This window comes from Nothoprocta perdicaria, unplaced genomic scaffold, assembly GCF_003342845.1.
Source record: "Nothoprocta perdicaria isolate Ctin4 unplaced genomic scaffold, notPer1 scaffold_343, whole genome shotgun sequence".
Taxonomy (NCBI): Eukaryota; Metazoa; Chordata; class Aves; order Tinamiformes; family Tinamidae; genus Nothoprocta; species Nothoprocta perdicaria.
This window is the reverse complement of record NW_020455581.1, coordinates 564559-586178: the sequence shown is the minus strand read 5'-3', so window position 1 is coordinate 586178 and position 21620 is coordinate 564559. Positions and strand designations below refer to the sequence as shown.

General features: G+C 38.5%; 1 long non-coding RNA gene across 1 annotated transcript; it reads right to left on the bottom strand.

Moving 5' to 3' along the window:
- Positions 1-19540: 19540 nt before the first annotated feature.
- LOC112951319 lies at positions 19541-21344 on the bottom strand. Its single transcript, XR_003250176.1, has 2 exons — positions 21295-21344; positions 19541-20140 (listed from the first exon to the last, which is right to left on the bottom strand). It is a non-coding gene; the product is annotated as an uncharacterized LOC112951319 (long non-coding RNA).
- Positions 21345-21620: the final 276 nt, after the last annotated feature.

Sequence of the window (21620 nt, the reverse complement as noted above, 5' to 3'; positions counted from 1 at the left end):
GCATGCTACTCTTATTGCAGTAACGATAAAATTACCTTCTGAAACTATAGCTTCAAAAGAAAAAGCAATGTTCTCTTGCTTATTCATCAATAAAACCAAAAAAGTTATAGCTTACCAAAAACACCTTCTCTTTAAAGGGGTTAAAATAAACTAAAATGAACCAAGGCTCAAAAAGGCACTTTTTACCTCTTGAAAGTTKTTACACGCTTCCGTGGCCTACAGAATATTCCATGCAAATTCTTTGCAGCATATCCATTGCTTCAATTTTATACTTAAAAATAACAAACCTAACAGTCAAGGAAACTCAAGRGCTTCAAACACTTGCTAGCACTCAACAGCTTTCGTTTTCCCGGGGTGCGAGAACAAAGCTAAAAACATTTAAGACGCGGAACGCGATGCTTGCTTGGGTGTCTCCAACACTCCCGCCCGTCTGTGGGGCCCAACTGCTCTGCTTCCCTGCCTGCTTCTCGCCGCTCTAGCAGTGAAACCAGACCTGGAGAACAGACCCCTTGGAGACCACCCTGGGCCCAGGGAGATCTCAGCTTCGGAAGAACCAGGTGGACCAGGAAACAGGAGACATGGATAGGCTTTGATGCACAGCTGTGTCATGGGCTCTTTCAGCTCATGCTGGGGTTGCTTCCAGGAGATGTTTCCAAAAGGGGCATCGTCATTATTTTGGCGTCACCTGGGCTCCAGCAGGCCAAGGAGGCTTCTCCTTCCACTTCCACAGGGTATCCCACAGTACGGTGCATCAAGCAGTACTGGTATGAGGACAGGCAACATCACAAGCACAGGGATAGATGTGTTTTCATATGCACCTTAGAAAATTACCTGGATTTCATTTATTTTCATTTATACTTATTATCCGGCAATTTCAGTAGATCTTTTAAGTGAAATGACACAGAAATCCTAAAAAAGTGGGAAAACCATCATCAGCCTTTTCTGTTTATAGCTATTTCTGGGAGAAACTATTCCCAAGGGTTATAAACCATTCTTTAGCAATGAGGGCACATTTGGGATTTCTAGCATTAATGTTCATAAGAAATCTTTTGGCTGTCACCAATGTTATGTAAATAGACGGTTCATGTTTATACTCAACAAAACGCTYTTACAAGAAAAAGGCTGACTAATTTGGAGGTCAGGTTTTAATTCAAGGTTAGTGTTCAACAGTTTTTCTTTCTGTCAGATAAAACCACTAAAGGCTAAATTAAAACCATGTGTTCTAACTTAACTTTATGTAAATTTGCTGATAAAAAGAGAACGGAAATAGTTTTGCCGTCTAACTTAGCGCTAGTTTCTGAGAACTGAAGTAAAGGTTGTCCTTTACAAACTTTTGCATAGGGAAACGAATCAAGAAGACACAACCCAAGTGTAAAGTGCTTGACTACACTACATTTCAGTGAACAGTCACAGTTACAGAGTACAGTCTTGATTTCCCATTGAGGCCACTGAAATTAATTGCATGTTTTCCTGCTCTGCAGAAAGAGTAACCCACTCTGCTGGCTGGCAAATTGAATCTCGACTCTCTTTTAGATGTTAGGATATTCCAGGGATGGTGAAAGCAAGTTAGGTCTACTTACTCTATTCAACAGATATTAGATAGTAACACTGAAGATAGTGGCCAAAATTCTGAAAGCAATCATCTGCCAAAACTTGCAACAGTACTTTATTCTCTCTTCTAGCTATTTGTTCCTCATTTATTCTCTTTTCTACCTACTTATTCAAGCTAGATTTCAGAATTCCACATTAAAAAAAAGAAATGAAAGCTAAAAACCTTCTAGTTTATGAAGGGGCAATTCAATGATGCAGTGTTCTCTGGCAGAGGCAACCTCTTGCTGTTGAGAGAGCAGGGTTTTTTTTTTCTGGCAAAATCATCCCAGTTGTCTKCAGTAATCTGATAATTTTGGAATATAAAGTAGCAGCTGAATTATGAAATAAATAACAAATGTTCACACTTCAGCGTTTCAGGACAAGCAGCCATTGCACAGCTTTCCACACCCTCCACAGCATTAACTGTTTCACCTGTCCGAGTGCCAACATATCCTGTTTCTCCTCACTCCCAGCTTTTATAACATAGTTATTCATCAGCTCAAAATATGGCCCTTAGTGCATAACCCAGACAACTGGTATTTCACGGGAAAACAAATAACAGACAACTGCAGGATTCACATTCACTTCAGCAAGGGTCAGGAAATAAAATSCATTTATTTATTGGCCGAGAGTGCCATGGAGAGCACAGGTTTTGGGGCCCAGCTTGTGTCTAACGCCTCAGAGAAGGGCAAGAGGACGCCTCCAAGTTCAGTGCTTTCCCTTTGCCCTTTTCAGGCACATTTTAAGCCACTTTTGGCCATCAGCTCTTGCTCAAGTTTGCAGCAAATGCACCAAATGCAGCACCTCTGTGTACTGAGGCCAGGCACTCCTGTGTATCGAGATACCACCAGATGCACCCTTGGGAGGGCACGGGCTGTTTGCACCAGGAACGAGGGAATCGGCGTGTGATTAGATTGCGAGGTTCAAAACCCAAAACACTCATTTGCTTTGGCCTAAGTCTGAGCTGCAGGCTGGAAACAGAAAAAGATAGAGGGGGCTCTGAGTTGGAGGTATCAGCTATGGAAATGTTAGCCAGACCTCTGGTTTGACACTTATAACTAGGTAAAGAAATGTTAKATTACAGAATCTGTCCAGAGCAAAACAAAAATCTGGTAATTCCTAAGAAAACTGCTAACTATTCACTCTCCCAGCAGGACTAAACTAGGAGACTAAACTTGAACTATCTCTGATTTCCCAAACTTATGTTATTTCAGGGCTTTTCTGGAGATAAAGTGTGCTTCATCTCACACAAGAAGATGTGTGAGGTGTATATATCTAAATGACACCTTTAAACCCAACAGATCCTAAATTCCTTTGCAAACTGAAGCATCTCTAAAATTTAAAAAGATAGATTTAAAATGTGAGCTAGTCAGCCTAAATAAACTACACTTAGGATCTCTGATACTCAAAATTTGGCATCTAACCATGGTCATATCATATAGTTTTGTCATAGGCTCAATATTATCTGCATCTCTAGTCCAGGACCATGGGTTTATTGGCCCATAGGTGAAGCAGATTGCCTCTAATCTGACCCTGAGCCTGTGTAATCTTAATAGATGGAGTTACCTCCGTACCTGGGTTGTGACTATGGGTGCAGGAGTAACCTGTCTTCCATGGGGCAAGACATACAGCCTTAGGCTTTTGGAATAAGTGGAGAAATGGTTCTGGAGGGATTTGACAAGATAGYAATAATTGCCATAAGGCTTAATGTAGCTGTGCATGCGATGGTTTCGCACTTGTTTATGCTGGGCTGTCAGAAGCAAGAGCAGACTAATGAAGGCGATTTTGAAAATATTCCTAGTTTAACTTCCAACAGAGAAGTAAACTTTCCTGTTGCTAAGAACTATGAAATTAAAAAAAAAAAAAAATAACATCAGTTGCTACAAAAACGATGGAAGCGCACAATGTCATTAACTACAGCCATCCATTATACTGCATCTGAGTAAGATAATTTGCTAAGTAGTATTTTCCATGACTTGCCCTTAGATAAAATTATACATCTTGGCAGAACAGGTCTTCAGTATTGGCAGCAGCATAATGAAGTTTCCTGTAAATTGAGAAAACAGTTTTGAAACTTTGCTGAAAAGAGCATATTTTCCCCTCTGTTCACCGAGGCCTTGAATCAAACCAAAACACTTCCAGTGGTTTTGCATTATTTTACATCTGAAAGGAGACTAACGAGTTGTTTGCCTGATTATTTTCAACATGGCAATGATACAATGTAAGTAATAGTTGAAAAACAATAAACGATATGACAACAAAATTATCTGGCTTTCAAAACTATCCTTATCTGGAGATGCTAATGCTAACTTTGGGAGATGTTACTCCTTAAAAACTAATGAAAAATGTGAATGGTTGGTGGCTTCCAGCTAACTGCTGAAACCATGTGTATTGCATACTATTACTACACCCGTAATAAATGATCATTTAATCTTGAGGCTTATACACATAACTCTCAGTCTTTTAGGGTTTTCAAAAATCTGTCAGAAGTGTCAGAATTACAAACTTTTGAAACCATCCATATGTAGGAATGATAAGGCATTTCCTCCAGGGCAGTTTATCTCTATACCCTGCAGTCGAAAGATTTTAAAATGTTTTCCAGCCCATGGAAGTAATTTTTGTACAGTAGTTAAGAATTGCTCAATTGAAATTTTAAAATTCTCTCAGGATGACAAAGATAGTGATGAAGGAAAGATGTTTTCAGTGGCTGAATACTTCTTATCTTTATCTCATGCTGTGCTAAAAGTTTGACTGCTCTCATTTTAAAGCTATCAAATCCTTTATGTACTAAAGCACACAAGAAAAACGCATTATTAAAAACATAAATTACAGTAGAGTTTATTTGTTTGGTCTTATATATAAGCTTTAGCTAAAATTCAYTTTGGTAGACTTTTTTAAAAGAATTTTATTTGGTAATATTTATTAGGTCTCAAATACACTTCTATTTCAGAGAACAAAATTGCTTCAGCTTGACTGAGACATTTCTTCTTGGAAAAAAAAAGTCTGATTTTTTGGCAAAGTCTGTAAGCATCAGTGAGTGTTTTGAAGCTTGACAGTGAATTGGATACAAATCTTGTGTGTAAAGATGCTGGGACAATGAGCGTATGGGCCATAGAAGTCTCGCCCTGGAAAACAGTTACATTTTCTTTATTGAGAAATGTGAGTTTTTCTGTTTCTAAGAACATGTGGAGTGTATTATATTCATTTCACTGTTGCATCTGAGGCACGTATGAATATTTTCTTTGCATATACATAGTTGGAAAGATTGCAGAAGTCTATTAATTAAAGGCATTATCTGGTGAGGAATGAGCTCAAACATAGATGTAGGGGGCTTTGCCAATTGATTTGTTAAAGACGTAGTTAAATGCACTGAAACGATGCTTATCACTTTATCAACAAACTGAGGCTTGTAACAGTTGGATGTTGTGCTTGAGAGCACTGGAAATGTCCACCTAGGAGAAAACACTCAGAAATAGCGTTTTCCTCCAGTGTCACTCAAAATAATGTTCTTAATTCCTATCCAAGAAAGGTGGCCAACCCGTCCAACAATGACTCTTTCAGGACACACTCGTTATTTCATGGAGAAATTTCAGCGTGAGTCTGCACCTAAACTTTAAGTTTCACCACAGGATTTGGGGGGTTGTCTTTTTTGTTTTCAAGTGTCATTAAATCTTTCTCCCTGCTCTTTCCACTGCTAAACTGATTCTTTTCCGTGCAAGAGCTCCTCTTTCAAAGTCCTCCATTATTCCGCCTTGCCCAGAGCGGGGAACTTGTCCAAGTCGAGAAAAAAGGCGGCTCTATCCCAGCAAGGCTGTTCATGAAGCAGACGGTCTCGGCTGCTACTGGGGGAGAACTGCCTTAAACGGAGCCTATTCATGCCCCTGTGCCAGGTGCATCCACTTAGGCAGCTCCAAGTGTTGCTGCCACCACGTCCTCCGCTGCCAAGACCTTTGTGTCCTTTGAGTGATGGAGCAAACGGCAGGACTAAGGTCTTCTCTGCTGCGAAGTGGCAGTGGGAGCAGGACCAAGCTTAGCATCTCAAAAAAAAAAAAAAAAAAAAAAGGAAAAAAGAGAAAAAGAAATCTGCTATGGAGAGCCTTTTAACTCTGCTGCTCTGCACTGCCAGAGCTTTGAAAGAAGAGGGAGAAAAAGCGTGAGTTTAAAGCAAGCCTCTGCTCTGCATCACTGCCCAGAGATACTGTGACGAGGACAAAGGCGAGCTGGGGTATAAATAGAGAATGACATTTTCCTTGCATTGTCCGCAGTGAATACGTTTGTGCACGAGCAGAATGGCTGGAACAAGACGACATGCATGCTTGATGTCGAAGAAAAGCTTGTTTGTGCGCAGCACATTGGAGACATTGTTCGAAAAGAGTTCATCCTTTTGTAAATATTGCCCCTGTGTYGGTGCCAGGGTCACTCTGGGTTTGGGCTGTCAGCTGAGTAAGTACCAGTCATGCACGTGCTGTTGGGGGAAATTTTAATACAGGCCCCGGATTAGAAAAGAGACGATTCTCTTCCCAAGGACTGTCCTGTTCATTTGCAGTTAATGCTCCTTGCCGCCCTCGTGCTCCTCTTCTTTCTTGCAGGCTGACTCTGCTTTGCTGCATATAAAGTAGGGACTGTTGCATGCGGGTATGGGAGAAAATAAATGTTCTTTGCTGTTTCTGTCCAACTTACACAACAGCTTTAAAATACGTATGTCTAAATCACAGTTTTGTTTTTTTTTTTTTTTTAAGGCATTTAGCATATGTGTCACCAGGAAATAAAACTTCTCTCTTCCCATGGGTGCTCCTAATATGTGCACAAAAAGTAGACGTCCTTTTCAGGAAAACTCCTGGTCAGTGGAAATTCTGCCATTACCTTTCATTCGTAATGACTCCCCTGCAGCAGTGCAGGTTACAACCCCTGCTTATGTAAACTGGTCTGTTTCTACTGAAATGGGACTCGCAGCTTCAAGCGGAAGATTCTGGCTCCTTGGTTTGTTTGCTTGTTTTCTAGAAAGGAATTTATGTGGCAGTATGTCTTTATTTTTTTTCAGAAGTTTTGAAAACTCAGCAAAACAAATACTTGTGCTAGATGCAAAATAAATCCTAGGAAATGAATAAAATATGTTCTCCATCCAGTGAAATGCTTCTTGTATCCCTGATCAGAAGGCAAATATACGAAGTTAGAAATATTTGCCTATGTCCCCATGCCCCAGGGTTTCAGCATAAAATAGAGAAAAAGATTAGAGCCCATTAACAGACTGAGATAATGGACCAAAACTTGTCTTTAATTAAGCTCAGGCATCTRCATCCATGCAGCTCTAGCAAGAAGGAACGGGTGCACATGAGGTGGAATTTAGCCATTAAATGGAAAAACCTTCCGGGATGAATCACATCCAAACCTTAGGCACTTGGATCTGAACAAGCTGTCCAGCCTTCCTCCTGCCAATGGAGAAAACAAGCACTCTGGAGGACAACCCCACTGACCTATTTTAGATCACTAGCTTAGACTGTGATGCTTTATGGTGTAAAAGCGACTAATATACAAAATAATATAAAATATAATATAAAAAATATATGTTTTTGTGTGTGCATAACCTTCTATGTCAAAAGGTCATTGGACATAAGATGGTTTTAACTGTATAGTCTTTGAGTAACTGCAAGTAGATGAATCCTGCCTCTAAGTGGTCTTGGCCTCATCTTAAATCCTGTGTATTTGTACTCAATAGGACTAATTAAAATCTGCTGAATATAGGGCTATTCCTTTATAATATTGTCAATGTTGCTATTAAATAATGAAACTTGCATGCCTATTAAAACCCAAGTGGATGGGCAGTGAGTGGTGGCTTCATAAACGATTTGTTGTTTTTACCAAGATAGCCCTTCATTTAGTCAATGGACAAGTGAACATCTATAAATTTAACAAGAAATTGCTGCCTTSACTTCCTTCTCTGGTATAGGACACGTGTGCTGCACCATACTGCTATTGAGCAACCCAACACTGTAAAACATCCACTTCAGAATATTGCTTAGTGGAGTCGTTAACATAAAGATCACTCCAAAAGTTGTACAGATATTCTAGCAGGCAGAATTTCTATCTTAATAGCAGCAGATACTCCATCTTAAAACAGACAGGAATAAGCTTGATTTTTTTCCCATTAGAAATAGGATTTCATATAACTTCAGTGAAATAATATTACCATTTCTAATATTTCTTTTTCCTCCCCAAAAAACTAAATCAACACACTTACTTGTCCATCTTATACTAAAATTGCAAATATTTTATCTTACTTTAGATATGCCATGCTGCCCTCATTTCCTCCTCTGATTAGGAATGGACTTTTATTTCCTGAGAACCTTCTGCTCCAGGAGAAAAATTAATATATTTGTATCTGAGGATACTATTCCCTATCAAGATAAACAGCAACTATATTAATTGCAGGACCCTGCAGCATTTTATGATAGCAGGCAAATACAGTTATCCCTATGATAGAGACAAATAAATTATGGGAAAGTGAGCTACTGAATTGCCCAAAAGGCAGTCAGTGGAAGAGCTGAAATTATACCTTTAAAAAATGTTGTGATCATGAGGCAATCTTGAAAATGTTTCTCACCCTAGAAAAGGTAGAAATCAAGCACAAACAAAATGCGATAGGAGCTTATGCAGTTTCTGAGGACAGCGTTGCTGCACATCTAGAAAACATTATATTCTTCCTTCCTCTCCTTTTCTGTCTTTGGTCATGTCCAAAGTTAGAGAGGGGCATTCTTCCAACCTGACATTTGAATGGATCTTGCCATTTGCAGTGCAAATTTCACTGCGTTTGCTGACAGAATGGGAATTTGGGAGGTATTTTCTTTTCTTCAGATCACATTGAGCCTTAATTTTAAGTTCAGTAATGTTGCATGCATCCAGTTTCACCCAGCTAGAAGTCCAGCAATCATCTATCTCTTGTGGATCAGGGATCAAGACGCAGGAGACACAAGTCTGGTCTTGTTGCTGTCTTCTGGGTGGCAGCAGGCACATTTCTTCTTTCTTGTGTCCTTCTCCAGGAGCCCTCCGGGAGAAAAACAATCATGTAAGAATTAGGCACCACAGTTATTCCTGTTTCTTTGAGATTTTACTTGCACACAATTTATGTTGGGGTTTATCATACAGTAGATGTGCTTTTTGGGGTGGGTGCTGCTCAAATAGACTTGCCTTGTGTTGCATCTCTTATGAATTCACACTGATTTCAGTTACTTAACTGATACCTTTTCCTGCCAAGAACTGTTATTACACTAATAAAGATTTCATATTCTGCTGCCTCGCTATAAAATAATCTATATGTAGAAATGAATGCCCAATAACTGTGCTAATTAATGAAGAATTTGCTTCATACCTGGGAACAGTGATCTACTGAAAAATAGTCAGGTTTACGTAACTTCAAGCTTTTTGGATAAACAGACATCTTAATGCAGTCTATTTTGATATCATGTGAGTCAGTTTATCTTGGTCTGTAGTTCAGAAACTGTTTGGAATTTGCAAAATATTAGAAATTTGTCTCTAAAACTGACAGAGTGTTTACTTTTTCCAGAAGCAATGGATAAGAAATTCTAGGGAATGAAGGAAAGCAAAATGATTTAGTAGTAAAATTAGATTGGCCAGAAATGGGAATTTCAATGAGAACTATTTGGATGAAGCCATTTATGTAGCACACATTGTCATAACTTGTTTCCATGCATGTCAGAATGCAACAAAATTCTCCTTGGTGTGAAATGTAAAAGAATCATCACCAAAATAAAAGCTGGGGTGATTTAATTTTACTCCAATAGAAGTTTCTTCATCTCACTGGAAAGCATAAGATCAAAGATTTTGCATTGGAAACCTGTGGTTTGATTACTCAGAATAGAGAAATGAGTAGTCAAAGCAAGAGTTCAAATATGAGACAGTCACTAACCCAAAGTCAGAGAAACTTTCCTCTTTAGCTGCAGTGTATGGAGTACCTTGGGTATAGAACCTTGACCTTGCTTCATATTTCTGCTGAGCAGAAAGGAAGTATATCTGATCTTTACAGCTGAGATRAATTAAAAAAAATACTGTAGTGCGGTAGAGTTATTTCAAGAAGCAGCRCCTTTCAGTATTGTTTTTGTTTCGTTGGTTTTTGGTTTTGGTGGACCATAAGCAGGGAGTGAAATATAAATATTCAAGAGAATGTACTGTCTACAAGACAGCATCCTTCTTTACAGCTTGGGTGTGATTTAAAGTAAGCAATATTTTTAATAGGGTTCTAGCAGAAGCCTGTATTACAAGGTTTCACCACCATTTTTAGATGACAGTTTGACACCATAAACACAATATACTATCAATTATAACTTGCTTTTCACATCCAAATGGCCCACTTCAGGCCTGGGACCCTCATCTAGGCAGTATATAAATACATGAGAAAAGTGGAGTGATTAAGATGAGTATCTGGCTATATCTTGGCCTTCACTGCATAGGAGCACACTGTGAAGCATCTTAATAACATATTTACTGATGTTCAACCAGGTGCTAGGGAACAAAATTGATCATCCTGCTTAAAATCTTCTGCTGCTGCCTTGCCGTGGTGAAAAATGTTAACATTCATCATAGATGTGGCAGAGCTGCTGGCAGAACACCAGCTCTGGAAGCACTCTCCAATTCTTGCAAAGGATCTGCTAAATCCACCTAGCCCTGCTTCTGAGGGCATGTATCTGAGCAACATGGAAGGGAAAGGCTCTGCAAGTCAGAGGGAGAAAGTTCTTCCCAGGCAAGAGTTGCTAAAGGCATTTAAGGAAACCGTAAATGTAACAGAAAGAAATGCAAAAAGTAGAAAAATCAGTCCAGAGCTGTACTGGGGCAGACAACTTGATCAAATAATCCTATTCAGAAGTTGACCAAGTCTCGCTTTAAAACCAGTTATCTGGGAAACCAGCTTCCCAAACTATTGGGAAGCTGCCCTATAACTACCTTCTTTGAAGAATTAAAAAAAATCCTTAAAATAATAATAAAAAAAATACTTTTAGTTTCAATATTATTCATGGTCATGTTGTGCAATAGCTGTGACTGTCTCGGATGCTCTGTGTTGATGCTGGCTTGTAAGCTCCCCTGGGTTGGAGAAACTCCAGCTGAACTAACGGTGCAGCATTGTAACAACTGCTGCTTTACAATTATTAGTAGATTAAATCGAAAAGGRTAATAGAGAACAGGCACAAAGAAGGGTCAAAGTATAGTCAGACTATGCTATTCTACATATTCATCAGTATCCAGTGCCCATTTACTGTCCATCAGTATCCATTTTCAGTAGTATTACAACTAATATTTATCCTATGTTGTTTCTTTCCTCTCTGCRTTCCTAAGGATGGGATTGAAGCACGTGAAACAACTTTTCCTTGTTTTAGTTTCTTGCCAGAGCCCACTATTCCCCCCGAGGATTTTTCTCCTTTACCATTATCAACGTCTGCCGTTTGTCTGCTCACTCTGCTTCAGGATCTCTTCCTTCCTACCATCTCTGTGCTGACAGAAAACTCTGCACCTTTTACTCATCCCCCTTTCCAGAGCATTTTGGACCATGCTGAACAATACTAGTCTCACCACAGTGTCCAGAGGACTCTGCTATTTATCTCTGATCACTGTGAAAACTGATCACTCATATTCCTCTTGGYGGTGTCCTACATTTACTGAGTTACTTGTCCATGAGAGAACCTGCCTCTTCTTCCATGGTGGCTTGGCTTCTTTGAGAGCATTTGGAGAAAGATGTGTTGAATGTCTTTTAACTTCCATGTAAATGTATGGATCAGATACCCTCTCTCCACACAAGGATTTGCAAGGCTTCCCTTTACAAAGCTGCCTCTTTCCCTGTAAGTCACATTTATGCATTTTTGCACTAATTCTGTTCTACTTTTTCTTGCCTGGTCATCAGGAATAATGGTCTTTCTCTGGAACAGTTCCTAAAAACTGGCATCATGCTAGCCCATTAATTCTTTCTCTGATTCATTTTTGATACACTTGTTACCTACTTAACTTGCTGAATGGATATACTTTCCTATTCTCTTCATTTAGATATAATTTCATTTTTATAAAAGATAGCTTTATATTTGCATCAACCCTAACCAAGTTCTTTAGCTAAGCAGAATTCTCTCAGTCTTTGTAAAATCTCTGAATTATGACCAGCTCTTGGCTGAACTGTAACTSAAGTATAAAAATCCTGAAGCAGTAAACTGGGGTATCTAGAGGCTCTTATTTCTACAGACTTCTCAGTATGCATGCTAAAGATGCCAAGAAAATCCATGTTTCACCATCATCTCTGTGAGGGACCGTCTCTGTGAATCCTTCACATGGAAGTGGAAAGACAAAATCAGTTTTGTTTTGGTTTTATTATCTGGTGATGGTGAATGAATTTGAATGAGGTTTTGTAGACATGATGATCCAAAGACATCAATGAAATGAAATTCCGCAGTATCTCTAAAAAAAGATGATGTATTTTACCAGTCTTACTTCCTTTTGAATGAAATTACCATGTTTACATGTAAATAGTTAATAGAATAGAATAATAGAATAGTTAATAGACTAAATAGAATACTACTTAAAATTGTGTCTGATTTTGACTTTCCAAATGCAGGTCAGAGAACAAGTGCTACCATTTCATTACTATTAGACTTGATAGGCAGATTTTTTTTTTCTTTTTAAATAAACAAAAATACAGAATATACATGGCACTACTGTTAATCTCTTCTTAGAACACACTACAGAAATTATAGAAAAAAATAACACACRAGGGATCATGAATTAATTTAACTGGAATAGGGGAATGGATCTCAAATGCCACAAAACTTTATTAAGAATAGATTGTTCCACACTAGTCAGACATTTCTTTTTAAGCCCAAACTGCTTTTCTAGATCAAGGAAATGGAGTTGATCTAACCTGACTGGATTTCTTGAAAACATTCATTAGGACGCTACTTGAAAAGTGAATTAAGCTAAGTAGGGAATTGCTCTAAGAACTGGTTATGAATAAAAGGCTGTGAGCTTTTTTGAAAAGGAACTCTCAAGCTAGGGGAATGTTACTAGTGGACTTCCTTAAGGAATAATCGCAAACAGATTTTATTAATTATTTTCATGGGCTAACTTCACCTAGGAAGAAGGTGTATGATTAGTTGATGACAGGCTTTGAACTTGGTTTGGGGCAATGTTAACACAAAGGAGGCCTGGAAAATCGTATAATGAAGGGGATGAAAGTCAATGTACGTGATGGGTTTTATTCAACATCCTGGAGCCTGGCACACTCCAAACCAAGGAAATAKTCTTAAATATAACCTTTGTACTGTAAAGATAAAAGATGCTGGTCAAGCTTCTTCGTTGGGTTGCAAGCACAGAATAATAAAAAAAAAAGGTTTCCACAATACAAATTTAATATATTTAATGCAGTAAGTTACAAAGAAAGATGAACAGAAAGAAGGAAAAACAGTTTTTGCTCATTGAATTTYGCTTGATGAATTGTCATAATTTTCAGAAACAAGTGAAATCCTTGAACATAATCAAATTCTTATTTTAATGCATTGTATGAGTGCCAAACAACTCTTGTATATCCTGATCTCCCTTCAAGCTTAAAGGCATAASCCATAAACTGGAGATTAAACGACAAGATCAGTAGAAACAATATCATGTGACACTGAGCCCAGCTTCCTCTGCTGACCCTGGGAAAATATTTCAGAGATTGGGCTCTTGCTCCCAGAAGTGTCAAGAGAAGCCAGTGAAGGACACGGAGTCAGAAGCACTGCAGGACTTACTGAAGTCCTTACCTGAAGGACCTGCAGTCCTTACCTGAAATAACACACTGCGAGGTGCCTCAGGAAACGCAAYGTTAGACACAATCCTGTTTCAGGACCTAAGCCAGCCAGCTCATCTGCAAAATCCAGCACTGTATCATCTGCGTGTACCAGCTCACGTCTATAGCTGCGCGAAGCRTAGAGATCCCTGAGGAAATCTGGACCTGCCAAAAAATTCACAGGAACTTTAACCTGTGGGTTAAATGAAACCGACGGTGCTTTTTATAAAAAGCAAAAATTCTGACATTGTGGTCAGGCAATACGAGTGTAATAGTGTGCAGTTCAAGGTCATAAACTCAGGAAGGAGTAAGAAGAACTTCTACTATCAATGGCTGTAAAAAAAGGACTAAATTTACTGTTTCAGTCAATCTTCAAGGAATGTGAGGTGCTGATATGATGTAGCTCTAAAAAAAAAAATCAAAATGTCAAAAATACTTTAAAAATATTTCTGTATTTCTAGCATGAATAGAAAGGTATTCATGACACTATAAAAGGCCCTTATCTGTAGCACTGGGTATACAACAAATCATGCATGTTAAAAAAAAATACTGAGAAGTGGAAACGCTGTTAAGAAGGGTTGGAAGAATGGCTGAAGACGTCCTCTCTTACAACAAGTACGGCATGGCTGTTTTTGCAAATCTGAGACTGAGCAGGTCTTTGCAGTCCTCTATGAAAACCCAAGTGGTGACAGAATGGAAGGGATTTAATATGGGGAGAGCGAGCGGGGATTTAAGGAGTCACAGATGTCACAAGAACACGAAAGTGTTAACTGGTCAGCTGAAATATTTAACCACTTAGAGGAATGGAAATAAGGAGCAGCCTTCCGACACAAGCAGTTCCAAGATGGAGCTTAATACCTCTATAAATAAATTTGATAGTATGATATGGTTGCCTACGATAGCTCAGGTTGGACCCTATGTATGGCTGAGGAGACCTCCTCCAGGCTTCTAWCCTATGTCAGAATCCGAATCGAGTCTGAAAGCTTTCATTTTCAAAGCGTGTATCAAATGCACACATTCACCCCAGCCAGCATTTATCACCCCCTGCTATCTTGCATTCAACTGCGTTACACAAGAGTGTAAATTAATGTAGAGTGTAATCCTCATAATTATTACGGTTGGGGAACAAAAGGGGCTGTGCACGGGCAAGTGTCTAATTAGGTAGGTAGTAGTTGCATATATTTGGAAATACCCTACTTGTCTATGAAATCATACAGGCTGCTTCTGCTTATACAACTACGTGTGTGTGTAGCTGCTCCTCTTGCATAAGGAGAATTAGGTCTTCTGTTTTCACAGCATTGCACCGTTCTGGTCAATTCTGAGCCCTTAACCTTGCATCACGTTGAAATATTCTTGTAGCAACAAATAATTGTATATTCTTTAGATTCCCCATTTCGTGACRTGCAAGCTCATGACCTCTGTTAAAATGCGTATGATGGTTTAGCTTTGCACAAATATAATTCATTTTACCTGAAAAAAAAATAGAAATAGAAATGGAATAATAAAAATAGTAAAAATGACTAAAGTAAAGATGACTTTACCTACTTGAGAATTTTAGCTTTAGCTCTGTCCTCACAAAAGCTCTATGGTTTTAGCATGTCACATACACAGTTTCACAAGTTCTATTTGTTTTACAGTGAGAAGACTCGGCCTTATTAGCTCTTTCTACCCGYTCCAGTTTTGGTGGGGTCCCAAGTGTCTCTTTCCTTCCTTATATTGCAAAAGGAAATCCTCATAAACCACGTAAAGCCCTAAAAAAGCTGAGAGCAAAACGGAGCGGATCTCTGCTCGCACAGACAGCGTTCTCTTCCTGAGCACTGCTGCCACTGCTGTCCGTGGAAGCTTCGCAGAAAGGAATCGCAGCGTCCGGCTTCGCTCTCCACAGCCAAAAGAATAGGCTTATCCTGARTATCTATTCCCTATTTGCTTTATATTTAGGGGAGATTATTGCTGGGACTTCTAGAGCAGAATGTCAGCATTGCTGCACTTCGGTCATTGACAGAGAACGGTCCATGAAATGCAAACAGCTTAGGGGACTGGGCATGGTATGGGGTTATTCCCTCTGAGGCTGGCAAGATGCTCGTCTTCCTGGCGAATTTGTAAATGCATCGAGTTTGTAGCTGCTTATTTCCATATTTTCATTACTCCTTTTAGAAGAGGCATCAGCAGGGACTGATAAAAAATAATTGTGTTTTTAAAAACACCTTGATCTTTTATTTAGAAAATGACTATTTCTTTTACTTACCTATAATTCAGATTTCTCCAAGTTACTAACTAATTTTAAGCTTCATTTTACCCCTTTACCTCTCTTCCAACATGCAGACATGTATGTATGTATGTAAAACTACATATGCACATCCCATCAAAATAATATCAGCACAGGTAGGATACCATGAACCAAAAGTTTGACATCCCTACTAGAGTGAAGGCTGACTGCCACCTATGGGTAAGACTTCATTTTAGCATATGTAGAATAAAATTTTAATAATATTCATTGTAACTGATTCAATTTGTAATTATTTCAGCTGGACATAATTTTTCTTCATTTGATATATATTTTGTCAACAGCAATTACGTCTTGTCTTCTGTAAGATGAATATTTAAACCACTTCTCTTATACAGGAGCTTAGCTTTACGACGATTAGAAAAAATGACAGAACATTCTTATTTTTTCTTATTCTGAATAAAGGATAGATACAAGTATCCTATTTTCCATAAAAAAAAAAAAAAAAAGACCTCATGCACAGGTACATCACAATAAATAATGCTGTATTTAATGATCATTATGATTTTAAAGTTAAGCTAACTCAACGAGTTACTATTTTTACTGCTTTCTTTTATTCAGTAAACGTCTTAGTAATTCAGTAAATACCTTAGTTATGCAGTCTTATGGCAATGTGCCTTAACTAGAATGCAGTAGTAATTTTTGATTCAAAAATTTTCATTTTTCAAAAGAAAATGAAATCTAAATGAGTGGAGGCAGAGAATAGAAAAATGGAAGGCTTGATTATGTAAGACGCTTTTTCTTATCCTCAGTTTAATTAGCATTTACTTAGAAAAATCAGACGGAAACACAGACTAAAATGTCACATTTATTGTATTAAAAATATATTTTTCAAATCAGCCTTTAGATATTTACAAGCAAAGAGCTGACGATTCTGTACATCTGACTACTAGTTCAAAAGAGAAGRAAAAAAAAGGGAGTTTACAGAGACTGTAACTGTATCCGTTGCATTAAAATGGCCATCACTATCCCTTTTTTCAGAAAGAGCCTATGTAACTGTAGCCGAAAGTCTAGCAGATTAATGTGTACATTTCATTTAGGAAAAAAGAATCATTTTGCTGCAGTAAATAGAAATTAACTGTAGCCGTTATATTTCTCCCTTTTGGGGCAGAGACGCAGCATTTCTGAGGGAAAGGAGATAGGAAGGAACTTACGAAAGTAAAATGATATTAAAAGAGATAGCAAAACAGGTAAAAGCTGAGAATGAGTTCCATATTAACTTGTAAAATCCCTCTTTTAAAGTAATCTTCGTCCTGGGCCTTCTTGTATGTTCTACTTCACTACATATGGTAATAAGCCTATCTAAAAAACGTAAATAAATATAAACCAGTGTTTATCTCAAACATTTCCACAAAGTTTTATTACTGAACTTATGTATTTATTAAATATTATGAAAGCAACATATGCCACTTAAGGATCAGATGTTGTGACATCAACATTTCATGCTTGCTCTTTGACAGCATCAGCACCCCCCCACAATCTAAATTCAGACATTTGCAGTAAAAAATATTGGAGCTTAATAGAAAAAAAAAAAGCATCTTATAACAAAATCAACTCAATTCCATAGTAATTCATATCTGATACATTTTTTCCTATTACAGAAGTAAGATATTTTAGACAGTGCAAAATAGCATTTTCCAATTTACTTACATCCACTTTGGCTACCAAATTAAGCTGTTAGCTGTCCAGCAAAGGTTTCCTGTAATTTCAAACCACAGTTTAAACTTAACTCATTTATTCTCTCTGGATAAAAACTTTTGTATCAGACATAAATYGTTTCCACCTTTTAGCAGGCTTGAATTCAGTTTTCAAAACACAGAACTGCACGAGCACTTTTGGCAAACGACCCATTGCAGCCATTGTCCTCCTTGCTATTTAATCTTTTGTTAGCGTATGGTTTAGTAGGTGTACTATTTATTATTTATTATTATTTATTATTATTATTTATTATTATTATTTATTATTATTTAGTCAATGCACTATAACTTGCTGTTAGCAAAAGGCATTAAAATTATTTCCCATGAGTCATACTAAAACCTATAATATAGAATATAGCTGAAGCTTTTAAAATGAGTACTTGTAGAAGAGAAATACATATATAAACTAGGCCCCTCAAATTTCCCAAGTGCAATAAAAAAGTTTTTAAAAAATTGCTAAACTAACAGATAGTTAACAGAGCACAAAACCCTTCTGCTATGGGGGCACCTCACTGAGCCACTACTTGTATACTTATAAATACACAAGTAACATTCATGTAGCCTGAGAATTTTTCCTTTATATAAGCAGTACTATGAGCTCAGAGATATTACAGTTTCAGTGTATTTAAAATGGACGCTTTGTTAAAGGAGAGGTTACTTGTGAAGATACACTACACTGGCAAATTCCACTAGGCTTCTCCCAATTTTCTTTCGTACATGATCTCTGTGCATGACAGAGAAAAAAATAAATACCGAGCAACCTTCCTAATTCTTTGGAGAGCCTGTCGTTCATTATATGTCTTTAGGAAGGGACCAGGAAAACTTCACTCCCCAAATACAGAAATGCAGAACATCACAGCTTTAAAACGATCAGTCTTTCTGTTCTTTATAGACACCTCCATCAACTTCGCTTGAATACTGCCTATAACGTATCATACAGATTGTACTACTTAGTGCCTATATATGGATTTTTACCGTTCAATAACTTTGTTAATTGATTGTGGATTTTTATTAAGCTATGTATCTTTCCCGGACTTAGTTAAATGTCTGCATTTTTCAACATGTAAAGCATTACCCTATTTTGGTGTATTCCACTGTGCTTTGAGTGTGATGAAGTGTATATAGACACGCATAAAATAACATGCTTATAGAAGCAATTAAACAACAAAAAAAACCCAGCTTGTGACGCATTGAAATGAATGAGACTTTCTTCTTGTCTGTTCATAATAATTTAGCTTATAGTTGAGAACGGGAGCAAAGCACCTGAAGTGACTCATTTTCAATTCTAGAAATGCAATGAACTTCACAAAAGGTCTGTGGATACCTCATTTTTTAAGTAATCAAGCAGAACTGACAGATATTAACAGTAGCAAGGACTTGCATAACGAGGACTTGGAGGAAGGGCTAAGTACTATCAATGCCCGAATGATTTAAAGAGAATGAAGGCATGTTTTTTCTTTATAATGCATTATGTAACAGCATAGAGGGCAATCTAAGACATACGAGAAGATGCAGGATGCAGAGTTGCTCTTCTACTTGCTATTTATCATGCAAGTATTCTATAGTGCTTAGAGCAGAAGGCTCACAAAACACCTAACTTATGAATATTATCCTGTACAAATGAGTTTAAAATGTTTTACTTGACATGTTTTTATGTTTCCTCTATCTTTAGGAAAATCTAGTAAGTCATTCRATTCATTTTATTCGAACTTCTGCAATACATGCAATCTCAGATAAAATAATATTGTCAAAATCTGTGATAGCCAGACTCTTCCGGATCACATTAGTGTGAAGAGAAAACTGCTGTTGAGCTGACACATTGATAGATTAGGAGTTGTGCTGAAGAATATCTAAAAATGGTGATTCAGTCTTGTCGCTACTAYGTAAAAATAAWAAAAAAAAGTAGACATGTTACTTATGATGTCTTTTATCAAACCCTAAAGGGTAAGGCTTCTAGTGCATCGAACATTTTCTGAGATCTGCTTCTGACTTTACTGTTACAAAATACCAACAGAAATAAATGTAACTAAATTGGCCTATTAAAGGGAGAAAGAAAAAGGTGAGCTTGGACCCTAAATTTATTTTAAAAGGAAAATGAAAACCTGAATGTAGAAAGCATGTTGCAGGTGAGAGGGGTGGTAAGGGGGAGGAAGTTCTGCTCCTTTTTTAGAGTACAGGTTCTGTCCCTGTAATGATAAAATGGAGAGCTGGTAGGATTATGAAACACAAGTAACATGAAGGGCAAATCTAAGCGAAAGAGAATGCTATTCCCACCATTAAAAACTTAGCCGGGTTTGTTGCTTTAACTGTCTTAAAATCACTGCCTGAAATCAATAAAGTGATGCAGATTTCCCTAAGAAACAATCCTGCACATAAAATAACGTGGCSCATCATCTTCTGTTAGGACATGTAAACATAAACATATGTGCAGAAAAAWTTTTTATAGAGATATTTTATACAGCCCCTTCATCTTTAACTACTAAAAAATTACTTTTAAAAGAGGCACGTTAAGTGCTTTTGCTGTTTTACTCCTTGTTCTCTGTCGATCTGAACCCTGTGTCATCATTTACACTGAAGTGAAGTCAGGTTTAAACACTGTCTTCAGTCTCTCAGTGCTTCATACTTGTCTGTGCTGCTGCAGATCGCCACGAAAGGCTCAAGATGGCAGAGAACTGGGGCCTTGATGGTCTGTATCTTCCTCCCATGGAAATTACTGAATATTTAATAACTGCTTATTTCTGAATGATTCGAGAAGTCCTGCAGGAACACAAGGGGAAACAAGATTTGACAATCCTCATCCTCCACTGAAAAGGAAAACAGGTAAGGAAAAGAAGGGAACAGGAATACAGGGAGAAGATTTTATTTTCCCTCTCCCAAAGGGAAAGAACCCTTGACACGTACTTCATTATATAACAAGGATACAAACTGGAATGCAGCTCAGATTTGTGATGTCTCCGTGCTTTTATCTTGCAGGAAGGATGAGTTGTTGTTTTGAACTGTGTATTTCTTTTAGTATGTCTTCCCTAAAAAGTATTCGCAGCCTCTGTTTTACTGATTTTTCATGTTGCATTGAAATTTTTATCTTTAAAAAAAAAATGTATGTTCCAAGCACTCCTGTGACGTAAGTTTGGTTATGAAGGGATAAGGGGGAGGGGGGAACATATGAAGGGGTTAAGTAAGGGCAAAGCATATGAAGTGGTAAGGGAAGTGGAAACAGCAGGAAGGCAAAAAGTTAAGCATCTTGTTCAAAACCACGGGCAGAGCCAGAAACCCAGATTAAATGCAAGAAATGTCTCTGCCCAGGTCTCTGTTTTGCTTACAGTCCTTAATGCCGGCATCCACCTTTCCAGTATGCACACTGACATCATTAGGGTATTCAGGCTGTGCAGTAACCTTCTCTGGATATGGGAAAGAAACAAGTTGGAATAAATGTGGAGTGTGTGGGGCGGTAGCAAGGACCAAGGAGAAATGTCTGGAGCAATGGACTAGGGCTTGATGGCGAAGTAGATAAATGCAGTCCCTTTTCCAGCTGCGTAGCAAGTGGAACGGGTTCAATTTCCCTCAGCCTGAAACTTCATTTTTTTTCCCCACATCGCATACACACGTAGCTCTTAAATGTGGGGAGCCCTTAYGCCTGAAAACCTGCTTCTAAGCACAGGTTAGCAAAAAGGCATTTGCAGGTACTTCACTCCTGCGGGGCAGCTTCTCTGACAAGCAGCCCTCAAAACCAGACACCCCGAGGCCTCCACGTTTTTTCAGTGAGGACTAAGACATCCGTGGGGGCGGCAGGTTGGGGGGGGGGGGGAGATACTTTATTTCTTAGGCAGCAGCACCCCCGCCCTGCGCGCGGCTCCGCGGCCGAGGCGGCGCGGGCCCAACGGCCGCCAACGGCCGCCAACGGTCGCGCTCACCTCGTGGCGCCGCGTCCCGAGCCTCCGCCTCGCTCCAGCGGCTCCGCAGTGCACCGAGCCCTCCTTCCTCCTCCTCAGCTCTGCTAACCACCGCCGCGATGCCTTTATATATATTTTTCTTATCCATCCCGTGTTTCCTCAGCAAGCCTGGCTGACCCACAAGTGATTTTATTAAAATAAATAAAAGCTCTCCACGGAGAGAAAAAAAAAAGCGCAGCTCCGCTCCGCTTGATATTTATGCTACATTTTACTGCCCCCAAGATGTCACTAGCAGGAGCCCTTAGAAAGCAAAGAAAAAAAAATAACCCACACCACCCTGCACTTTG